This window comes from Balaenoptera physalus (genome assembly GCF_965194825.1).
Source record: "Balaenoptera physalus genome assembly, chromosome: X".
Lineage (NCBI taxonomy): Eukaryota > Metazoa > Chordata > Mammalia > Artiodactyla > Balaenopteridae > Balaenoptera > Balaenoptera physalus.
Genome location: NC_138903.1, coordinates 81,174,598 through 81,199,392, shown reverse-complemented (window position 1 = coordinate 81,199,392; position 24,795 = coordinate 81,174,598). Strand labels below are relative to the sequence as shown.

Sequence of the window (24,795 nt, the reverse complement as noted above, 5' to 3'; positions counted from 1 at the left end):
GGGGTGTGCCAATCAAGATCAATTTTCATTAGTAATTTTTGTTTTATATACAGCACAAATAATTTGAAAAAATAATGCATTTCTGTAGGCTAAGTAAAGAATTTTCAAAAAATTGAGTGATCATGATTACCTCTAAACCAGGGAAATAGATTACAAAAGGAAGTTCATGTTTTTGCATTTGATGGGAATGCAATACATGCTGAAATCAATTGATATGGAAAGTGAAGCTGAAATGGTTTTACTTTATTCTTGTTCTTTCCATAAATTACAGCCCTAACTCTTCTCCAGGCTTGAAGATACAGAAGGAGAAAGATCTAGGAGAGTTAAAGAAGAGATAGAAGAAAAGGGCCTGTGGCTGGGTTGACTTAGACTCAATCTCACAAATGTAATTACAGAGTCAAAAATAAAAATCAAAATTTTTTTACTTCTTCGCATGTACTTACTTCTCTATTATGCCCTTAACACTAGGCCTAGATCATACATGTCATGTTTTTCTATACAGTGGATACATTTAGATTGCTAGAGATTTTTTTTCTTTTTTGCATATTAAGTGATAGCTTTGGATTGTTATAATGCTGTTTCCTGAGATGACTGTGTTCTAGTAAAGCATAAATGTGATCACTTAAACTCAGTCCTTGAACATTTTGAGGGTCATCTGATTTATATGCCACTGCATTAATCAGAAACCCTGGTTAATTAGAGCTACTGGGTTAACAGAAGTACTAGCATTCATGTAAGATATTATTTTTTGAAGAACACACCAACACATATTATTCTGTTTTATTAGATATTCATAACTATCCTATGGAATATAGAAATTTTAGTAGCTCTACTTTAAAGATGAGGAAACTGAGACTTGGTAAGCGTAATATGATAAGAAATAGGATTGAAATTAAAACTTTTATGTAATCTTAAATATTATTTCATCTGAATGACCAGAGTTTACTGAAGTTACCTAGATCATTGGCTGATGTATGTACAATATGTCATATGTCCAAGAAGTTTAACAAGCTGTTGTATTATTTTCTGCAACTTCATCCATTGCAATAGCCAGTTTTTAAATTGTTTTTCATAATTATTGGAAATAATATTGCTATATATTTCCAAGATGTTAGATTATGATAAGTGAATTTATTTTGAAATGATTAATAATAAAATAAACAGTTGATAACATATAACTGAAGTTGATTCTAATACAGTCATAACATTGAATATAAGAATGAGTATAGATAAGAAGGGGAACACATGTGTGGGTGTGCATGCACTTGTTTACACACATTGTTGAAAGAGGGTTGTCACATGAAGACTATTTACCTTGTTTCCCTTACCTTAATTCTCATATACTCTACCACAACTTTTTCTGTGTTCTTTGGCCTTACTGTACTTGGGAAACCCCACACCATGCCCCTATTTAATTTCCACTGATTTGACTATTCATCTGACACCCTTAAAACAAGAGTGTATCAGGTATAGAGAATTCCCATGAAGTCAGCAAGAGGTTCCAACTATAGTCCTCTTTTCCTCAATACCCCTCCGTTTGTCATTCTCTTGGTGCCACTTTTTTGTGAATAAGTCATATCCATATGTAACAGAAACCCCCTGTGTAGCTCGTAGTTTCAACCATCCTGATTTACTACCAAGACTTTACAAGAATGCTAATGAAGCATAAGACTGATTTATTTGTAAAGGTTTTTTTTAACATCTTTATTGGAGTATAATTGCTTTACAATGGTGTGTTTCTGCTTTATAACAAAGTGAATCAGTTATACATATACATGTGTTCCCATATCTCTTCCCTCTTGCATTTCCCTTCCTCCCACCCTCCCTATCCCACCCCTCTAGGTGGTCACAAAGCACCGAGCTGATCTCCCTGTGCTATGTGGTTGCTTCCCACTAGCTATCTATTTTACGTTTGGTAGTGTATATATGTCCATGCCACTCTATTGAAAGTTCCAACAGGGAGTAAAATGAAAGGAAAAATAAAGTGAAATTATAGTAATTCACTGCTCCAGGGTCACCTCAAACTGATCATGTGTTTAATATTTTATTTTATTAAAATTAAACAAAATAGTATAAATTTATATATTAAAATTGAGAAAAATTAAAATATAAAATTATCTGTGCCATCAGCAAATTAATCATTGCTTCTGCTTGAAGTAATAAGCATATCTCCTTAGAGTTACAAAATGCTCAGTCCTAATTATCATTTGGATAAATAATTCACTAATTTGTTCAGTAAAGTAGCCCCTGTGAGTTCCTGTTATCTGAAAGAATAGAAAAATTTCTTTCTGTCTCATTTATAAACTTGAATAATAAAAAATTATAATATTACTCTAAAGTTTTAAGTGTATCAGCCAATAGCTGATGTAAATTCCATTTTGAGGCACCTTAATTATGTCTGCTCCAGAGTTTCCCTTTTTAGTAAATAACTATGGAATCAGTTTCAAGTAAAACTGCTATTCAGAGCTTTGGGAAATCAAAAATATTAACTATAATTGAATCAAGGTATTGTTGAATAATGGCTACCCTTTAAATGGCATCAAACAAATACCCAAATAACTAAACTCCCTGTGTCTTTTCAGAAGTAACAGCCACTGAATTTATAAATATTGTAAAATTTCTGACTCCCTTTTGATTTTTTCTTTTAAAAATTGGGTTACCCAACACAACGTTATTGAAGCTTTCTTAGCCATATGGATACATTAAAGTTTAAATACTGGTTTCCTCTTTTAATGTGCCAAATTTATTTCAGATATGGTACACTGAAATTAGATTGCCTTAGGCTTAGTTTCCTTGTTCTACTTTGATAGTGCATTTTCCCTCTTCCTCCTGTCATTTCATCTTCTTTATATTTTCCTAAATTGTGAATAATTGTGAATTATAAAGAAGTGGACAGAATGATAAGTGTACATCTTTTGTTGCTTTAGAAATTTTACTCTGAGCCTCCCAGACCTCTCTACTTCCAAAATTATTCCCTATGCAAAATGATAAGTGAATGCAACATTGTGCCTTTGATTCCAAATTTCTCAGTCAGATAAGCAATAATTATTAAAAATATTTTCTGAACAATATTCTTTGGCTTCATTTAATCTGGTCTCAGACCTCTGTGATTCTAATGTCCTTGTGCTTTGGTCTCTGCATTTGAAATTAAGTATAAAATTCCTCCCATCACTAAGTGAAAATTTTACAATGTTCCAAATTAATATTTGCTTTACAATCCAAGCATAAAACATCATTAAAGAGCAAAACATATTTGCTGCTTGTCTTGTTAACACCAAAGTCAAGTACAGATTTTCTTCCCAGGGTAAGAGGTTATGAACTCTGCTTTATAGAAAACAGTAACTATGCCTTTAATCATTTAATACATATCATTAAGATAATTGGCAGTGTATTCACTGGAAGTCAGAAAACAAGCTTTAGAATTTCTGTGAATAACAGAAAATTTATTAAATATGCCAGGTATAATTCCAATACTTAAACAGCATATCGCCTCTTTTTTAACACTGGAAGACAGAAGAATTGTTTTGGTTACTTATTTCATTTCTTATGATAGCAATTAAGTAAAAAAAAAAAAAATGGAAAGTTGCAAAATACTGTGACAACTTTTGATATGAATAATTACACTCAGGTAATTACATTCGTGTCTATATAAAGAGATGACTGACATAATGGGCCATAAAATACAGTGAAGACAAGGGTCAAACTGGGTGAGCCAGGAGATCAGCTGGTATGATGAACCCTTCTCCCATTCACAATATACAAGCTTCATTCTAGCTACACCAATTCCTATTGTTTCCATGAATATCTCTGCTCATTCTTGTCTCTGCAACTTTGCTCATGTTATTCCTATCCCTAGTAATTCTCTAACTCTGACTTTTTATGCATTGCCTTCCATTGCAAGTTCAGGGAGTCTTCCTTAACTGCTTCAATTTTTAAATATCTACCTTTTATCTGAAGTATTGATATTACAATATTTTCAGACTACACCACATAGTTTAGCATACAGTTTATATTATCATATTTTTTCTTATTGTTTCACCAGTTAATCTATCCTCAATAGCTACATTGTAAACTGCTTGGGTATATGTTTGAATATTTGTATTTTTGGTGTTTACCACAGTTCTAAAAATAAAGAGTTTTTGATATTTTCTAAAGGAAATAGTCCAATCTATATATTCTACCATGAAAACTGCTCACTGATTTTTTAATTTGGATCTTTGAGATTTTATTCTATTCTCCAAACCCACCTACAAGGTTTTGGAGGATTTACATACATATAATGGAGCTTTCATTTTTATCAATGTATAATATCGCTTTATCTGACATTCATACATTGATAAATATGTTTTGAGAACCAAACTTTGTTGCAGACCTTGTATTAGATACTGGAATTAAAAGAATAAGAATACATAACAGATATCCTAATATATTTTATGATTTAGTAGGGAAGAGACCTCATGGGCCCCAGAAACTCTATCCATGAATCCTAGGTATTCATGGACCTCATTTTGGGAGACGATGATAAAGCAACTTTAAAAGATGTATTTAGAGATTTAAGAAGATAATACAGAGAGAATGCTGCCTCCAAAGTTAAAATAGGAGATAATTAAAGAATTAGAATGTGGTCAGAGCATTACATGCTGTGATGAGGTTAAGTGAAATGAGAAATGAAAATGAAATTGTCCACTATATTTAGCAATTAGGCTGCTACTGACAATCGTAGAGCAGTTTAATTAGAATGGCAAGAGCATAAACAAGACGGCAGTGATCTCAGAAATGAAGGTTAAGTGAGAAAATTTCTCTTCCTGGAGAGGGGGATTAATGGAAGGAGAGATATTAAATTATGGAAACATGAGGTTTTCAATGCAATGTGTGCACTAAAAAGTAACTAAGGGGCAGGGCTTACAGAGCCCACTCACCTGGCCCAGCCACTGTGCCAGGCTGCAGGAGAAGCGCACTCCACATGCACCTGCTGGGGTTCCTTCAAGACGGCGGAGGAGTAAGACGTGGAGATCACCTTCCTCCCCACAAATACATTAAAAATATATCTACATGTGGAACAACTCCTACAGAACACCTACTGAAGGCTGGAAGAAGGCCTCAGACTTCCCAAAAGCAGCCTCAGGAGCAGCAGATTAAATCTCCACAAGCAACTTGATGTACCCTGAATCTGTGGAATACCTGAATAGACAAGGAATCATCCCAAAATTGAGGCAGTGGACTTTGGGAGCAACTGTAGAATTGGAGTTTGCTTTCTGCATCTAATTTGTTCTGGTTTTATGTTTATCTTAGTTTAATATTTAGAGCTTATTATCATTGGAATACTTGTTTATTGATTTGGTTGTTCTCTTCCATTTTTTAACATATATATATATATATATATATATTTTCCTTTTTCCCTTTTGGCGAGTGTGTATGTGTATGCTTCTTTGTGTGATTTTGTGTATACCTTTGTTCTTGCCATTTGGCCTACAGTTTGAACTATCAGTTTTTTTTGTTTTTTTGTTTTTATTTAGTTTAGTATTTACCAGTTGTTATCATTGGTGGATTTGTTATTTGGTTTGGTTGCTCTCTTCTTTCTTTCTCTCTTTCTTTTTTTAAATTACTTTTTAATTTTTTTATTTTTAATAACTTTTATCTATTTTAATAAATTTATTTTATTTTATTTTATTATTTTTTCTTTCTTTCTTTTTTTCTCCCTTTTCTACTGAGCCATGTGGTTGACAGGGTCTTGGTGCTCTGGCCGGTGTCAGGCCTGAGCCTCTGAGGTGGGAGAGCCGAGTACAGGACATTGGTCCACCATAGACCTCCCAGGCCCATGTAATATCAAATGGCGAAAGCTCTCCCAGAGATCTCAATCTCAATGCTAAGACCCAGCTCCAGTCAACGACCAGCAAGCTACAGTGCTGGAGACGCTATGCCAAACAACTAGCAAGACAGGAACACAAACCCACCCATTAGCAGACAGTCTGCCTAAAGTCAAAACAAGATCACAGACAACCCAAAACACACCACAGGATGCAGTCCTGCCTACCAAAAAGACAAGATCCAGTCCCCTCCACCAGGAAGCCTACAAAACCCACTGAACCAACCTCATCCACTGGGGGCAGACACCAAAAACAGTGGGAACTACGAACCTGCACTCTATGAAAAGGAGACACCAAACACAGTTAGTTAAGCAAAATGAGGAGACAGAGAAATACACAGCAGATGAAGGAGCAAGGTAAAAACCCACCAGACCAAACAAATGAAGAGGAACTAGGCAGTCTACCTAGAAAAGAATTCAGAGTAATGATAGTAAAGATGATCCAAAATCTTGGAAATAGAATGGAGAAAATACAAGAAACGTTTAACAAAGACCTAGAAGAACTAAGGAGCAAACAAACAATGATGAGCAACACAATAAATGAAATGAAAAAATTCTCTAGAAGAATTCAATAGCAGAATAACTGAGGCAGAAGAACGGATAACTGACCTGGAAGATAAAAGAGTGGAAATAACTATCACAGAGCAGAATAAAGAAAAAAGAATGAAAAGAATTGAGGACAGTCTCAGAAAACTCTGGGACAACATTAAATGCACCAACATTCGAATATAAGGGTCCCAGAAGAAGAAGAGGAAAAAAAAAAGGACTGAGAAAATACTTGAAGAGATTAGAGTTGAAAACTTCCCTAATGTGGGTAAGGAAATAGTCAATCAAGTCCAGGAAACACAGAGAGTCCCACACGGGATAAATCCAAGGAGAAACATGCCAAGACACATATTAATTAAACTATCAAAAATTAAATACAAAGAAAAAATATTAAAAGCAGCAAGAAAAGAGCAACAACTAACATACAAAGGAATCCCCTTAAGGTTAACAGCTGATCTTTCAGCAGAAACTCTGAAAGCCAGAAGGGGATGGCAGGACATATTTAAACTGATGAAAGGAAAAACCTACAACCAGGATTGCTCTACCCAGCAAGGATCTCATTCAGATGTAACGGAGATATTAAAACCTTTACATACAAGCAAAAGGTAAGAGAATTCAGCACCACCAAACCAGCTTTACAACAAATGCTAAAGGAACTTCTCTAGGCCGGAAACACAAGAAAAGGAAAAGACCTACAATAACAAACCCCAAAGAATTAAGAAAATGGTAAGAGGAACATACATATCAATAATTACCTTAAATGTAAATGGATTAAATGCTCCAACCAAAAGACATAGACTGGCTGAATGGATACAAAAACAAGACCCATACATACGCTGTCTACAAGAGAACCACTTCAGACCTAGGGACACATACAGACTGAAAGTGAGGGTATGGAAAAAGATATTCCATGCAAATGGAAATCAAAAGAAAGCTGGAGTAGCAGTTCTCATATCAGACAAAATAAACTTTAAAATAAAGACTATTGCAAGAGACAAAGAAGGACACTACATAATCATCAAGGGATTGATCCAAGAAGAAGATATAACAAATGTTAATATTAATGCACCAAACATAGGAGCACCTCAGTACATAAGGCAAATGCAAACAGCCATAAAAGGGAAAATCAACAGTAACACAATCATAGTAGAGGACTTTAACACTCCACTTTCACCAATGGAAGATCATGCAAAATGAAAATAAAAAAGGAAACACAAGCTTCATATGATACATTAAACAAGATGGAATTAATTGATATTTATAGGACATTCCATCAAAAAACAACAGAATACACTTTCTTCTCAAGTGCTCATGGAACATTCTCCAGGATAGATCTTAGCTTGGGTCACAAGTCAAGCCTTGGTAAATTTAAGAAAATTGAAATCGTATGAAGTAACTTTTCTGACCACAACGCTATGAGACTAGATATCAATTACAGGAAAAAATCTGTAAAAAATACAAACACATGGAGACTAAACAATACACTACTAAATAACCAGAGATCACTGAAGAAATCAAAGAGGAAATCAAAAAATACCTAGAAACAAATGACAATGAAAACACGATGACCCAAAACCTATGGAATCCAGCAAAAGCAGTTCTAAGAGGGAAGTTTATAGCAATATAACCCCACCTCAAGAAACAAGAAACATCTCAAATAAACAATCTCACCTTGCACCTAAAGCAATTAGAGAAAGAAGAACAAAAAAAGCTATAGTTAGCAGAAGGAAAGAAATCATAAAGATCAGATCAGAAGTAGATGAAAAAGAAATGAAGGAAACAATAGCAAAGATCAGTAAAACTAAAACCTGATTCTTTGAGAAGATAAAGAAAATTGCTAAACCATTAGCCAGACTCATCAAGAAAAAAAAGGGAGAAGACTCAAATCAACAGAATTAGAAATGAAAAAGGAGAAGTAACAACTGACACTGCAGAAATACAAAGGATCATGAGAGATTACTACAAGCAACTCTATGACAATAAAATGGACGACCTGGAAGAAATGGACACATTCTTAGACAAACACAGCTTCCGAGATTGAACCAGGAAGAAATAGAAAATATAAACAGACCAATCACAAGCACTGAAATTGAGACTGTGATTAAAAACCTTCCAACAAACAAAACTCCAGGACCAGATGGCTTCACAGGCGAATTCAATCAAACAGTTAGAGGAGAGCTAACACCTATCCTTCTCAAACTCTTCCAACATATAGCAGAGGGAGGAACACTCCCAAACTCATTCTATGAGGCCACCATCACCCTGATACCAAAACCAGACAAAGATGTCACAAAGCAAGAAAACTACAGGCCAATATCAATGATGAACATAGATGCAAAAATCCTCAACAAAATACTAGCAAACACAATCCAACAGCACATTAAAAGCACAATACACCATGATCATGTGGGTTTTATCCCAGGAATACAAGGATTCTTTAATATATGCAAATCAATCACTGTGATAAACCATATTAAAAAATTGAAGGAGTAAAACCATATGATCATCTCAATAGATGCAGAAAAAGGTTTTGACAAAATTCAACACCCAATTATTATGAAAAAAAACCCAGAAAGTAGGCATAGAGGGAACTTACCTCAACATAATAAAGGCCATATATGACAAACCCACAGCAAACATCATTCTAAATGGTGAACCTGAACCCATTTCCACTAAGATCAGGAACAAGCCAAGGTTGCCCACTCTCACCTCTATTATTCAACATAGTTTTGGAAGTTTTAGCCACAGCAATCAGAGAAGAAAAAGAAATACAAGGAATCCAAATCGAAATGAAGAAATAAAACTGTCACTGTTTGCAGATGACATGATACTATACAAAGAGAATCCTAAAGATGCTACCAGAAAACTACTGGAGCTAATCAATGAATGTGGTAAAGTAGCAGGATACAAAATTAATGTATAGAAATCTCTTGCATTCCTATACACTAATGATGAAAATTCTGAAAGAGAAATTAAAGAAACACTCCTATTTTCCCTTGCAACAAAAAGAATAAAATACCTAGGAATAAACCTACCTAAGGAGACAAAAGTCCTGTATGCAGAAAATTATAAGACACCGATGAAAGAAATTAAATTTGATACAAACAGATGGAGAGATATACCATGTTTCTGGATTGGAAGAAACAACATTGTGAAAATGACTCTACTACCCAAAGCAATCTACAGTTTCAGTGCAAACCCTATCAAACTACCAATGGCATTTATCACAGAACTTGAACAAAACATTTTACAATTTGTATGGAAACACCAAAGACCCCGAACAGCCAAAGCAATCATGAGAAAGGAAAACGGAGCTGGAAGAATCAGGCTCCAAGTCTTCAGCATATATTACAAAGCTATAGTAATCAAGACAGTATGGTACTGGCACAAAAACAGAAATATAGATCAATGGAGCAGGATGAAAAGCCCAGAGATAAACCCACGCACATATGGTCACCTTATGTTTGACAAAGGAGGCAGGAATATACAATGGAGGGAAGACAGCCTCTTCAATAATTGGTGCTGGGAAAACTCTACAGCTACATATAAAAGAATGAAATTAGAACAATCCCTAACACCATACACAAAAATAAACTCAAAATGGATTAAAAACCTAATGTAAGGCCAGACACTATAAAACTCTTAGAGGAAAACATAGGCAGAACACTCTATGATGTAAATCACAGAAAGATTCTTTTTGACCCATCTATAGAAATGGACATAAAACCAAAAATAAATAAATGGGATCTAGTGAAACTTAAAAGCTTTTGCACAGCAAAGGAAACCATAAGCAAGATGAAAGACAACCCTCAGAATGGGAGAAAATACTTGCAAACGAAGCAACTGACAAAGGATTAATCTCCAAAATTTACAAGCAGATCATGCAGCTCAATATCAAAAAAACAAACAACCGAATCCAAAAATTGCCAGAAGACCTAAATAGATACTTCTCCAAAGAAGATATACAGATTGCCAACAAACACATGAAAGGATGCTCTGTGTCACTAATCATTAGAGAAATGTAAATCAAATGTACAATGAGGTATCACCTCACACCTGTCAGAATGGCCATCATCAAACAATCTACAAACACTAAATGCTGGAGAGGGTGTGGAGAAAAGGGAACCCTCTTTCACTGTTGTTGGGAATATAAATTGATACAGCCACTATGGAGAACAGTATGGAGGTTATTTAAAAAACTAAAAATAGAACTACCATACGACCCAGCAATTCCACTACTGGGCATATACCCTGAGAAAACCATAATTCAAAAAGAGTCATGTACCACAATGTTCATTGCAGCTCTATTTACAATAGCCAGGACATGGAAGCAACCTAAGTGTCCATCGACAGACGAATGGATAAAGAAGATGTGGCACAAATATACATTGGAATATTACTCAGCCATACAAAGAAATGAAATGGAGGTATTTGTAGTGAGGTGGATGGACCTAGAGACTGTCAGACAGAGTGAAGTAAGTCAGAAAGAGAAAAACAAATACCATATGCTAACACATATATATGGAATCTAAAAAAAAAAAAAAGATTCTGAAGAACCTAAGGGCAGGACAGGAATAAAGACGCAGACATAGAGAATGGACTTGAGGACACAGGTAGGGGGAAGGGTAAGCTGGGACAGAGTGAGAGAGTGGTATGGACATATATACACTACCAAATGTAAAAAGATCACTAGTGGGAAGGAGCCACATAGCATTGGGAGAGCAGCTCGGTGCTTTGTGTCCACCTAGAGGTGTGGGATTTGGAGGGTGGGAGGGAGGCACAGGAGAGAGGAGATATGGGGATATATGTTGCATATGTATAGCTGATTCACTTTGTTATAAAGCAGAAACTAACACACCACTGTAAAGTAATTATACTCCAATAAAGATGTTAAAAAAAAAAGTAACCTAAATTTTGTTATGTTGGCAACTGCCAAATAGCATCCTAGAAGCATAATTTTTTAAAAAGTAAAATATCTTTCAGCAAGTAAAGGAGAGCAAAGACTGAATTTACCATGGTGTAAAAAAAGAGAAACCAACAAATACATAATATAGGCTCATAGGCCTTTCCCAGGGAAATTATGAGGAATATACCAACTCATAACCTCAAGAACAGGGGCAGTATGCAATTCTTTTTTTGTGTATCCTGGAGCCACCAGAACTGAGATCACAAATGTTCATCCATTGTAAGTACTAGCTAAACTGAATTGAGACAATAGAGCAGAATGCTTAAGAGCATAAGAGAAAGGCCAGGTTTCATGCTCTGATTCCAGCTCTTATCAGACAAATAACTTGTCCTTAGTTTCCTTCTCTTCAAATGGAGATAATGGTTGTATTTGTGTCACGGTTATTGTCAGCATTAAATGACATAATGCATATAAAATGCCTATTCCAATCACTTAGTAAGCACTCAATGAATGTTAGATATTTGTAGTAATGATAATGGTATTAAATATAACACTAAAGTATTTTATCAGTGAAAGAAAGCCTTAATCAATTCACACTCTATATGAAAATTTATGTAAATATTTTTACATCTACTATATCTCACCAGAAAGTTTTTGTTCTGTAACACCAAGACTCAAACAGGATGCTAATGAATATAAAAAATAAAAAACTAGTGTTCAGAATCTTAATTAAATTAATTGGATTTGATCTTGATTATGTAAAACTGGATTTCTATGTTTAATTATAGTATGGTTAAGTTGATTATTTGGTCTCTATTCTGTACAGTCCTTACAGAGTAAAAATTATCACTGAAGAAATTTAATTTTTTGACTCTTATTCTCAACATTATGTATATATTTATTACTACAGCTATCAAAAATCAGAAATTCTCAGTATTTTCTTATTTACAATATAAATTCAACCTATTAAGAGTTATTTCTAGATGTATTATATTTCTGGAATACAACTCTATGGTCAAGAAACTTACTACTGTATGTTACTGATAACTGTGAAAATAGATAAAATTTTAAATGGGTCACCCAAACCTACCAGAAATAGTGCAGGATGTATTACATCAAGGTGGTTAAGAACAAAAGCTTGGGCATAAGATAGACCTAGGCTAGAATACTGCCTCTTGTCCTTACTGTTTCTTAGTTTCCTCATTGGTAAAGTGTGGAGAGTAATTGTATCTTCATTAAATAAAATAATGCATTACATTGCTTACTCCAGTGCCTGACACTGCGTAAAAATTCAACAAATGTTAAGTCATTATCATTATTTGAAAAAAATCTCAGGTTTCATTATATGCTTGTGATGTATCACTGTGTTCCATTTGTGTAGATATTGATTAACTCTAAAACACTGTGGTAAAATCCTGATTTAAATTATTCACTCTTGCATTAATCTCAGCAATTCAAATCTTTGGATTGAATTTTAAAATGTAGATCTTGTACTGAATATAATTTCATTCAAATGCATCAGATGTATTACACTTTCAGTGGGAATTTAGGGGGATACCCAGTTCAATTCTATTAGCTAACTCATGTTGATAACTATATCTTATCTTTATTTTACAAATGTAATCAATTTGATTTTTAGAGACATCAAGATACTGAATGTTATATTCAATACTTAAGAGAACAGTGTTGTCCATAAAGGCAGGGGGCACATGTTGTTGCTGCTTTTTGTTATAGTTGTTACTTTGTTTGCTTTATTTTTAGAAAATGGATATTTAGTATTTTATCTAAAATACTGAAATAGTCATCATGGGATAAATCCAGAAATGTGTTGGGCTTCCCTCTCTTAATCTTGATGTTAATATTATTTTTATTTCAATTCATATAGAACAGAGTGCTCCCCCATATATATACATATTTTTGTTGTTTTTGTTTGTTTGTTTAAGGTTTCTAAAGGCACTAATGGATTCAAATTGAAAACATTTAACTGGGGGGGTGGGGCATTGGGAGTTGTGTAGTGGGACAAGGATACATTCATGGGATCTGTTGCTTGGACCATCCAGAAATTGGGATGTTGATTTTGTTTATCACATATGTCCCATGTATAACTAGGTGTGAATGAGTTGAGTTTATGTGTGCATATAGAAAACCATTAAATGACTATCCAATATTTTTATTAATTATTATTTTCATCATCATTATCATTGGTTATGCAGTTTTGAGGCACGTCGATTATTGCTACTGAGGTTATATTTTTTCCACATAAATACTGTCTGTGACATCAGAAATCCAAAGTAAAAAACATTTTGTGGTAAATATCTGTGCTCATGTATTAATTTTCTATTCTGTTGTAACAAATTACCACAAATTTACTGCCTTAAACAACACAAATGTATTTATTATCTTACAGTTCTAGAGATAATAAGACAGAAAAAAAGTTTCACTAAGATGAAACCAAGGTGTTGGTAGGGCTGTATTCCTTCTGGAGAACCTAGGGGAGAATCAATTTCCTTGACTTTTCCAGTTTCTGAAGGCCACCTACATTTCTTGCATGTGGTCCCACATCAATCTGACCTCTGCTTCCGTAATAGCATCCCTGTATCTATCTCTGACCGTCCTGCCTCCTTAGGGACCCTTGTGATTACACTGAGCTCACTCAGATAATTCAGGATAATGTTCTCCTATTAAGATCACATTGCAAAATCCCTTTTGCCATGTAAGGAAACATTCCCAGGTTCCATTGTTTGGATGTGGGCATATTCGGGAGGCCATTATTCTGCCTACCACAGCTTGTGTGTTTTCAGGGGATAAAAGTTTAATGGCTTGATATATGAATGTCTTCAATTTAAATACTTGTACTTTGATAATGGTGAAGGGTGATTTTCTGGTTTCTAGTTATAAGTGATAGGAAATTCATTTTAAGACACTGATGCTTTAGAATTTCCATTGACCTTAACGATTATAATACCAGTTAAAAATGAAACACTGTTCCATAATTTAGTGTTGTTCATCTGTAGACTAGATATGGTCAAATATTTCTAATGATTTATTAATTAACCTTTAGCCCTTTGTTGCCATACGTATTTTTAAGTAATTTATGGCAATTGCCTTACCCAAAGTGTATTTCAGAAGCTTAGGCTTTTGTTTTATTCAATAACTTGGTCTGAGATTGGGTTATCTCAGCAGAACAAAATAATTTTGCCTCAAAATAGTAAAAGATTTAAATGTATGGAAGTATCCCTTTCTGTTTCAAGAGGATGAGAGACATGTTTTTCTCTTTCTTTTAAATGGTTAAAACGGGCTTTTTTTGTGGTTGTTCCCTATCAGCTTCGAAGGTCATGGTTGAGGCCAGGGCTAAGCCTCTTGAATAATGTTTACAGTGTTTTCAAATGACTTAAAAATGGGCTAAATTGTTTTGATTCTACAGTAGTAAAGGTCAGAGAGAAAATCAGTTTAGTCAGTCTTGTCTAGTTCCTAAGTACACATAGTAAAATATGCTATAAAGTACAGTGAGGAATTTTTAACTTTAAAATAAATTGGTAGCATAGTGATTAGAATGCTTGTCATGTGTATTTAAATTGCTGGCCAAGGACTTTGAAATATGGGTTAATATTAAAGGTTTCAGACCAATCACTCTTTCCTTTTTATGTTTTCACTCTTAGTCACATTAGACTACATTATTTATATGAAAAATATTTTAATTTATCCCCGTTTCAAGTTACTGGGCATAGTTACTGTGTGTGGGAGAGTAAGGAGAGAAAATACTCATGATTTCCAGTTGTTACATACATGATCTGAAAAGCCTATATTTACTCTGGTTTAAGATTTTATTCTCCTGCTCAGGAATCACTTAGGAACAAAATAAGTAAATAAACTGTTCTCTCTTGTGGCTTAATCCTAGTGAACTTGGCACAATTTGTGCAATTGTAATCCAATAAAATGTCAGTTCAGAAATACCTCAGAAGGATTGTTAGCCTTAGTCTCCTCTAGCAGATTTCTGCTGCTGCATCTGCAGTGTCTATGAAAATAAGATTTCTTAATAGACTTGTAACTTGTTCATTAGTCAGAGTGCTACTTATTTAGACTGTCAGTAATTACACAAATTTTCAAGTAAAGTTTAAGCCAATGATTAGTTATAGTTGAAATATACAAGTGAGAAACCTTTATTATGAGCTCAGCTCAGAATATTTTAATGATGTTTTTGGTTTTGAGGATGGGCCAAAAGCAATGATTTTCTTCCTGCAAATCACCCCATTGTAATATAAGTTGAACATTTGAGAAAGATAATAGAAAAGAGGTAGATTCCTTTATTAACTCCCTCTGTGGCTTACTAGGTCCTTTCATCTAAGACTGAGACCAGAGGAATTGCCTTTAACACGTTAAAATGATGTCCACACATGCATACAGTAGTACCTTACTATATCTAAGACATGTAGTCTTGGAAAAAATTCATATTGTTTCCATGGGTAAATATCCCTATTGGGGAATGCCCTTTGCACTCCCTTCCATGTATTCCAAATTATGACTTTGTTTCTGTTCAGTTCCCCTTTTCCATCAAGATTTTCCTCTAGTCCACCACCCAGCTTAAAAAATAAAAATGTACAAAACTACTGGAAGCACCCTCTCTGTAAGCCTCTTACTGAATATATTTCCTCTGTACCTACCAACAGGAAGTAACTCCTATGCTGAATTAACATTTAGCATCAATAAACAATATTTATCCTTTTAATACACATATATGCATTACTAAGTAATTTTATAATATTTTTCCAAAAATTTTATGAAATATTTCAAACATTCAGCAAATCTGAATGAATTATATAATCAATACTTGCATACACACTATCTAGATTTTACCCTTGACATTCTACTCTATATGCTTTTTCATACGTCTATCCGTTTTAGTATTGTTTTATGTTTTGAAACTTTATGTAAATTGTCCTTTTTTTTCAGAGAATAGATTCATACCTTAGTCCTAGTACTTATTATTATTATTATTACTACTCCATTTTAGTATACTTCAGCTTGTTTAAGATAGAGTTAGATTAGCTTAAATGTAGATACAAGATAAAATAAAATTAAAAAATAGTGGAGTAATAACATCTGTACTAAAGGAAAATAGCATAGAAAAGATACAATGCAGTAACAAAATATGTGCTATGAAGTCCTGTACACTTGCTAGAAGACATTCACAAATTTGACTCTCTGTATTTTAACAGCCGAAGTGGAGAAGGAAACACAGTTAGTTTAAAAGACACATTTATTCATTTAAGAGTATTCACTGAGTTCTATTAAGACACTCCCTTGAAAGTCTCGGTATACATAAAAATAAAAGCAAAGTAGTTTTTCAAGAGAAGCATAACTCTTCCTGGGCCTGAGGCCAGAGCGAAATTCCTTTTGTGGGTCACCATAAAGAGAATACTGTGTAATGTAGTGAACACCATACCCACCAATATTCTCACAGTAAGTAGAACGATGAGTTTCAGAGGATAGTTTCTTATAATGTAGCTGATTACCTAATGCCGAAGAGCCATTTGGAGAAAGCAATTATTTGAGAAATCAAAATGGTTTGGCTCCATCACACAGCTCTCTGGTTATCTGGCTTCCTCTAGGGATAGATTTTAAAGTATAGTCAGTTCTGGTATCACAGGACTTACTGTACCCTAAAAATCACCACATTTTTCAAAATTGCACAGTATAAATCGCAGGGCTTATGGCAAAAAATAGGGTTGGGGGCACAACATTCAAACACTTTGTTAATGACACATTAAAAAAAACAAACAAATAATAGGAACTTAATAAATATGGTAGCACAGTTTTACATATGCTAAATGGTTAAAATATAAAATACATAAATGCTACAATAAATATGGCACTTTACCTTGAAAAAGATCTGAAGTTTTCTTGTGGAAATGGGTTTCAGAAGAGTTGCAGCTTGTGAGTCATTGTGAGGTTGCATGGAGGGATTATCTGAAATCACATGGAAAGTTGTAGCATCAGATTTTGATGGGTATGACTCATTTTACTGAGTTTGGAACTGTTGCCAAACACCACAGCTAAAAATCTTTTCCAGTCTTACATCCTGGCCATGTTGCTCAGCATTTAAGAGTTCTTCAAACCCTTCCTGTAGCTCTTTAAAGCATGAGTTTATAATACTCATTTATCCAAAACTGAAAATTTGATCTACTGTATAGATTAACTTATGTATCACTGCTGGAAATTATTTTGTAGATTTCTCATCTGCACTCATGGCTTTGTCTGACAGCTAAAGGCTTTGAGAATTGTAGATATGCTTGAAACCACTAAGGTAGCCACCACTAAGATTAAAAGAAGTCACATCTGCAGGATTTGATGATTTCTATTTAAGGCTGTTGTGTATAGATAGTCTGTTCTCTTTGTGAGAAAATTTATTCCCAGTTTTTGTGTTTTTTGGTCTATTATACACTTGATAATATTTTTCACTTTCTCAGTTTCTTTAGGCCTTGTTGTTCCTGACTCTATAGCAGTACTTGAAGTTTTTCCAGCTTGTATGTTTTTTTTTTCCATACCAACAACCAATTCTGTGATTCTCCAACACTAACTGGGGGTCCAACAATTCAATTCAATTCTGACACTACCTAGAGTTAGAATCAGATCCCATAAGACCTTCCCCACTTCTGATGCCAGTGATAAGTCGTAGGGACCAGCCATACTTCTGACTGACCTACTATAAGTAGGGGGTTCCCATGACCCCATCCTCAGGTTTGACAATTTGTTAGAATAGCTCCCAGAACTCAGGAACACACTTTACTGGTTTATTATAAAGGATACAACTCAGGAACTGCTAAATGGAAGAATGCTTAGGAAGGTTTGGGGCTGTGTGGAGTGCAGCTTCCATGCCCTCTTTGAGTGCACTACCCTTTTAACACTTTGATTTGTTCATCAACCTAGAAGCTTCTTGAATCTCATTGTTCAAGAGTTCTTATAGAGCACGATCTCCAGTCCTCCCTGCACCCCAAAGTCAAGGACTGGGGCTGAAAATTCCAACCCTCGAATCACTTGGTCTTTCTGGTGACCTGAACCATCTTGAGACTATCTAGGGACCTCATTCTAAGTCACTTCACTAACATAAACTCAGCTGTGATCAAGAAGAGCTCATTATGAATAACAAAAGACATTACTATTACTCAGTAAATCCCAAGGGTCTTAGGAGCCCTGTGCCAGGAATCTTGGACAAAAACCAAATATATTTTCTATTATACCACACAGCATAGACATTTCTTTTGTTTTTGCACTTAGTCACTGACGGGTGACAAAGTGGATTCCTTTCTCACTGTTGCTTGGAAGACATCACATGTTCTTTCAGTTATTTTCTTTCTAAACACTTTATAATTTCAAACTTCTCCTCAATACTTAAAATTTTCCTTTTCATGCACTGCTTGGTGTTTTTGAACTAAGACACTTATCCATGCTGTGGAAGTTGATTTTTTAAAATATAAAGATGTTCACAATTGCAAAAGAATGCCAAAACAAAATATTGTAGGATGATACATGTGGTGAACTAAAGTAGCTGATCGATTTATGAGGTGTGTGCTTATGTATTTTTACACTGGGCACAGTTTTCTGTGTTCATCTAATGACTTTTGGACTATAATCAAATGTGAAATTCTCTTAATGCCCAAATTGTTCCTTAATATACCAATTGTGTTGGAACAAATTCATGTCTTCAAAAAAATGTTATGGCAGAACTGACCACATCTTGAGGAATGGATGGACAGCATATTCTTCAGACAATACTACCTAAATAATGTATAAATTTCTCACCTAAAGTTTTTTATAGTATTGAACAATAGAGCTCAAGATGATCTTCTCTAATAAGTAGCTGGAGTGCAGTTATTCTATGCTGGTATTTATATGAAGTACCACATGCCTTAACCTGGGAAATCAGAGCTAAGATTCAGGACCCAGCACCCTATCTTCCTTGCCAAAATTAGCTAATTAGCTATAAGATCAACCTTTAGCAAAAATAAATAAATAAATAAATAAATACAATTTAAATATAAGATAAAATACAAATTTTAAAAAGGTGAAAGGCACTAATTTCTGATACTACTACCGTCCTTTAGTATTTTAAAATTTAATGTAGCTTATGATGCAATTTCAAACACTTAAGTCAACATTTACCATGTTTTTACAAAGTCCATGAGAGCAAGCCATTTACCCAGTTAATCAAGCAACAAATATCTGAGTCCAAGTATAGGCAATAAGTTTAAACTTCTTCAAGAAGCATATATCATTCTTTCCATTTTAATTTCTTCATACCCTATTTATTTGCTGCTGCTGCCACTATATTACTGCTACGAAGTTTGTTTCTATCACCATTAGAAGTTGCCCCATAATTGACTAACTGCGACTTAGCTCTAGGATGCTTTATATGAAAACTACTGTGGAAATCTTTACCTTGGAAGAAGGCACAATATTATAGTTATGTCATACTTTATCAGCTAGTCTCCCATAAGAGAAAAATACTTTGAGAAGTTCTCTTACTTTTTGGCATTGTATAATTTATGAAATAAAATGAACAGCATCATCCACAAGAGATATGTGAAAAGCTGAGTGACTTATTTGAACATTAGGCTCAAAATATTCCCTTTCTTGTCATTTCCAGTAGACAGCATGAAACAAATTTGAAAGCTTTCTGTTTAGTGGAGCTTTTGAAATAAGTCAGTCACCCTTAGGGTGTGGGACTATAACTTCTGGTTCTACCTAGTGGGAAAGCACTATAATATGAGAGAAAACACTATTTTGAACAATTTGTAGTACAAAGACAAATGCTTACTATTAAAAAAGGAAAAAAAAAAAAGAAAAGTACACCATTTGAAATGCTAGCCCACCAAAAAATGGTGACTTTTTAAAAATTTTTATTGGAGTATAGTTGCTTTACAATGTTTTGTTAGTTTCTACTGTACAGCAAAGTGAATCAGCTGTACGTATACATATAAATGGTGACTTTTTTCAAGGAAATTCATAATATCATGAATCAGATTATAGGACAGTATTCTCCACTAATTTCTAGTTGGAAGGGGTACCTTCTTTGAAGCCCTTCAACGTGTTAATACAAGAGAAGTACACTTGTGAAATGTGAATTATAAAGATACATGAGAGATGGAGAATATTACTTAAACCTAGAATCTTCTATTACTATTCCTGGTAGGAAATAGCAAAATATTTCCTGTTTTTATGTGAAAACAGAGGAAAAATAAAATTGACAAAAAGTATTATTTTTAAGGATGAATGTTCCCTTGAATGGGAGCAGTGTTAAAAAAAGAATAATATTTAAACACTGTAGTTAAAGGAATGTGTTTTCTCTTACAATTCTGTAGCATAATAAGCCAATATGTTACTATGTTTAATTATACCTTTTAACACCTTTGAATGAGATATTTACATAGTGTATTTCAAAAGACAAATAACTGGCCCATAGCCTATACTTTATTGGATATTCTTAAGGCTATTTTATTTTGATATTTAGGTCTTATTATAATTTAATATTTTTCATTCAATAAACATTTTTTTTAAAACAACTATGTGCTAGGGACTCTTAGGCATTGGGGAAAAATCAAAATAAGATATACAGTATAGCAGGGAGTTCTTTAGACTCTATGACACATCCTAGTATTACCGATCATATACAAACTATCTTTTTGACTTGAGTAGTGTCAATGTAAAGAGATGATGCAGCAGCTTTCTTAGAATCATCATTAGCATATTAATTAAATTGAAGACATTATAAATAAGATAATCCATTATTTCTTTGAGGTATAGTTGACTTATATATTAGTTTCAGGTGTACAACATAGCAATTCGATCTTTTTATAGATTATACTCCATATAAAGTTACAAAATATTGACTATATTCCCTGTGCTGTACATTACATCTTTGTAACTTATTAATTTTATACCTGGTAGTTTAGAAATCAGTTATATTCATACTGTTTTTATTTACTTAAAAAAAAAAGGTCCAGTAGAATGAAGCTGCTTTGAGCAATAGAGCATGTAATAATTCATTTGCAAAAAGTTCCATTATCCATAAACTTGCTACAATACTCTTATCTGTTCAAAACTGAGTCCTTTTCCTAGTTCATTCATTCATTCATTTATTTATTCGTTCATTCATTGTGGTGATAATTCATTTATCAAGCAATGCCTCAGCCCTAGGCATAAAAAGAGAAGTCGACATGGTCCCTGTTCTCAAATAGCTCAGTCTCTTAACTTGTTCTAGCCGTATATACTCATTTTTCCTAAAATGACTGCACCTCTGAAAGTTTTTGCAATAGTAGTATAAGATCAAGTAGTTCAGGAAAAAGGTTTGAAGCAGGGAAACAAATCAGAGTAGAGTAAAGATCTGATCCCTTACCTTCTTCAAAGCCCTTTGGCAATGAGGTCAATATTCTACTATAATAATAGAAGAGAAAGATTGGTCCAGGGATACCCCCTAAACTTCAACGCTTTCCTATACAAGACAGCTTATTTTATTTATTTATTTTGCAGACACTTAAATAGTACTTAACACTTGCAGTGTTCCAGGTGCTGTTTGAAACACTTCAAGATCACAAAGCACTTTATAAGTAGGCCCTGGGTAGAAGAAAATATACAGTATAAAATCTGGTAGAATTGAAATTTCTGGTGAAAAACTAATCATAAGGTTAATAATGACTAACAAGACATGTGCCTGGGATTTATATACAGTTACTTTTAATACCAATTGAAAGCTTATAGACACAACCTATTGGCATCCCAATTATACTGTTGAGTAAAACAGAGGTTAAATAAATTGAAGGTCACAAAGTACATGATGGAGCCTGGATTCAAATACACATCTGTTTGACTCTACAGCATAAGTTCATACACATCACACTGCTGAACTGGTTCTGTGTGAATTTGGAGGCACAGTTAAGGACATTCTGGCCGTAAAAATTCTACCTCATAGCTTTTAAAATTTTCTGAAACTCTATCATTATTGTTTCATTTTGAGGGATCGCTTTCATTTTTTAATTGAGCTATTTTTTTTATTGGAGCTTTCTTTTTATTTTATTTTTTTAACAACTTTACTGGCTTATAATTGCTTTAGAATGGTGTGTTAGTTTCTGCTGTATAACACAGTGGATCAGCTATGCATATACATATATGCCCATATCTCCTCCCTCTTGCGTCTCCCTCCCACCCTCTCTATCCCACCCCTCTAGGTGGACACAAAGCACTGAGCTGATCTCCCTGTACTATGTGGCTGCTTCTCACCAGCTACCTGTTTTACATTTGGTAGTGTATATATGTCACGCCACTCTCTCACTTCGTCCCAGCTTACCCTTCCCCCTCCCCATATCCTCAAGTCCATTCTCTTTATCTGTGTCTTTATTTCTGTCGTGCCCCTAGGTTCTTCAGAAACTTTTTTTTTTTAGATTCCATATAATTGTGTTAGCATACGTTATTTGTTTTCTCTTTCTGACTTACTTCACTCTGTATGACAGTCTCTAGTTCCATCCACCTCACTACATATAACTCAATTTCGTTTCTTTTTATGGCTGAGTAGTATTCCATTGTATATAAGTGCCACATCTTCTTTATCCATTCATCTCTTAATGGACACTTAGGTTGCTTCCATGGCCTGACTATTGTAAATAGAGCTGCAATAAACATTGTGGTACATGACCCTTTTAGAATTATGGTTTTCTCAGTGTATATGGCCAGTAGTGGGATTGCTGGGTGGTACGGTAGTTCTACTTTTAGTTTTTAAGGAACCTCAGTACTGTTCTCCATAGTGGCTGTACCAATTTACATTCCCACCAACAGTGCAAGAGGGTTCGCTTTTCTGCACACCCTCTCCAGCATTTATTGTTTGTAGATTTTTTTGATGATGGACATCCTGACCAGTGTGGGGTGATACCTCATTGTAGTTTTGATTTGCATTTCTCTAATGATTAGTGATGGTGAGTATCTTTTCATGTGCTTGTGGGCAATCTGTATATCTTCTTTGGAAAAATGTCTATTTAGTTCTTCTGCCCTTTTTTGAATTGGGTTGTTTGTTTTTTTGATATTGAGATGCATGAGCTGCTTGTATATTTTGTAGATTAATCCTTTGTCAGTTGCTTCATTGGCAAATATTTTCTCCCATTCTGAGGGTTGTCTTTTCATCTTGTTTATGGGTTCCTTTGCTGTGCCAAAGATTTTAAGTTTCATTAGGTCCCATTTGTTTTTATTTCCATTTCTCTATCAGGTGGATCAAAAAGGATCTTGCTGTGATTTAGGTCATAGAGTATTCTGCCTATGTTTTGCTCTAACAGTTTTATAGTGTCTGGCCTTACATTTAGGTCTTTAATCCATTTTGAGTTCATTTTTGTGTATGGTGTTAGGGAGTGTTCTAATTTCATTCTTTTACATGTAGCTGTCCAGTTTTCCCAGCACCACTTATTGAAGAGGCTGCCTTTTCACCATCATATATTCTTGCCTCCTTTATCAAATATAAGGTGACCATATGTGCGTGGGTTTATCTCTGGGCTTTCTATCCTGTTCTATTGATCTATATTTCTGTTTTTGTGCCAGTACCATATTGTCTTGATTACTGTAGCTTTGTAGTATAGTCTGAAGTCAGGGAGCCTGATTTCTCCTGCTTCAGTTTTCCTTTCCCAAGATTGCTTTGGCTATTCGGGGTCTTTGTTGCTTCCATACAAATTGTGAAATGTTTTGTTCTAGTTTTATGAAATATGCCATTGGTAGTTTGGTAGGAATTACATTGAATCTGTAGATTGCTTTGGGTAGTATAAACATTTTCACAATGTTGATTCTTCCAATCCAAGAACATGGTATATCTCTCCATCTGTTTGTATCGTCTTTAATTTCTTTCATCAGTGTCTTATAGTTTTCTGCATACAGGTCTTTTGTCTCCTTAGGTAGGTTTATTCCTAGGTATCTTATTCTTTTTGTTGCAAGGGTAAATGGAAGCTTTTCTTTAGTTTCTTTTTCAGATTTTTCATCATTAGTGTATAGGAATGCAAGAGATTTCTGTGCATTAATTTTGTATCCTGCTACTCTACCAAATGCACTGATTAGCTCTAGTAGTTTTCTGGTAACATCTTTAAGATACTCTATGTATAGTATCATGTCATCTGCAAACAGTGACAATTTTATTTCTTCTTTTCCGATTTGGATACCTTGTATGTCTTTTTCTTCTCTGATTGGTGTGGCTAAAACTTCCAAACTATGTAGAAGAATAGTGGTGAGAGTGGGCAACCTTGTCTTTTTCCTTATCTTAGAGGAAATGGTTTCAGTTTTTCACCACTGAGAACGATGTTGGCTGTGGGTTTGTCATATATGGCTTTTATTATGTTGAGGTAAGTTCCCTCTATGCCTACTTTCTTGAGGGTTTTTATCATAAATGGGTGTGGAATTTAATCGAAACCTTTTTCTGCATCTATTGAGGTGATCATATGGTTTTTCTCCTTCA

The 24,795-nt window shown here is 34.3% G+C and overlaps 1 long non-coding RNA gene across 1 annotated transcript in view; it reads right to left on the bottom strand.

Moving 5' to 3' along the window:
• LOC309653119 overlaps window positions 1-24,795 on the bottom strand; it is a 63,649-nt gene that overhangs the window by 17,660 nt on the left and 21,194 nt on the right. Inside the window, exon 1 of the long non-coding RNA XR_014258992.1 lies at window positions 17,197-24,795. This exon is cut by the window's right edge and continues 21,194 nt beyond it. This is a non-coding gene — a long non-coding RNA (uncharacterized lncRNA). The remainder of the gene's footprint in view (window positions 1-17,196) is intronic.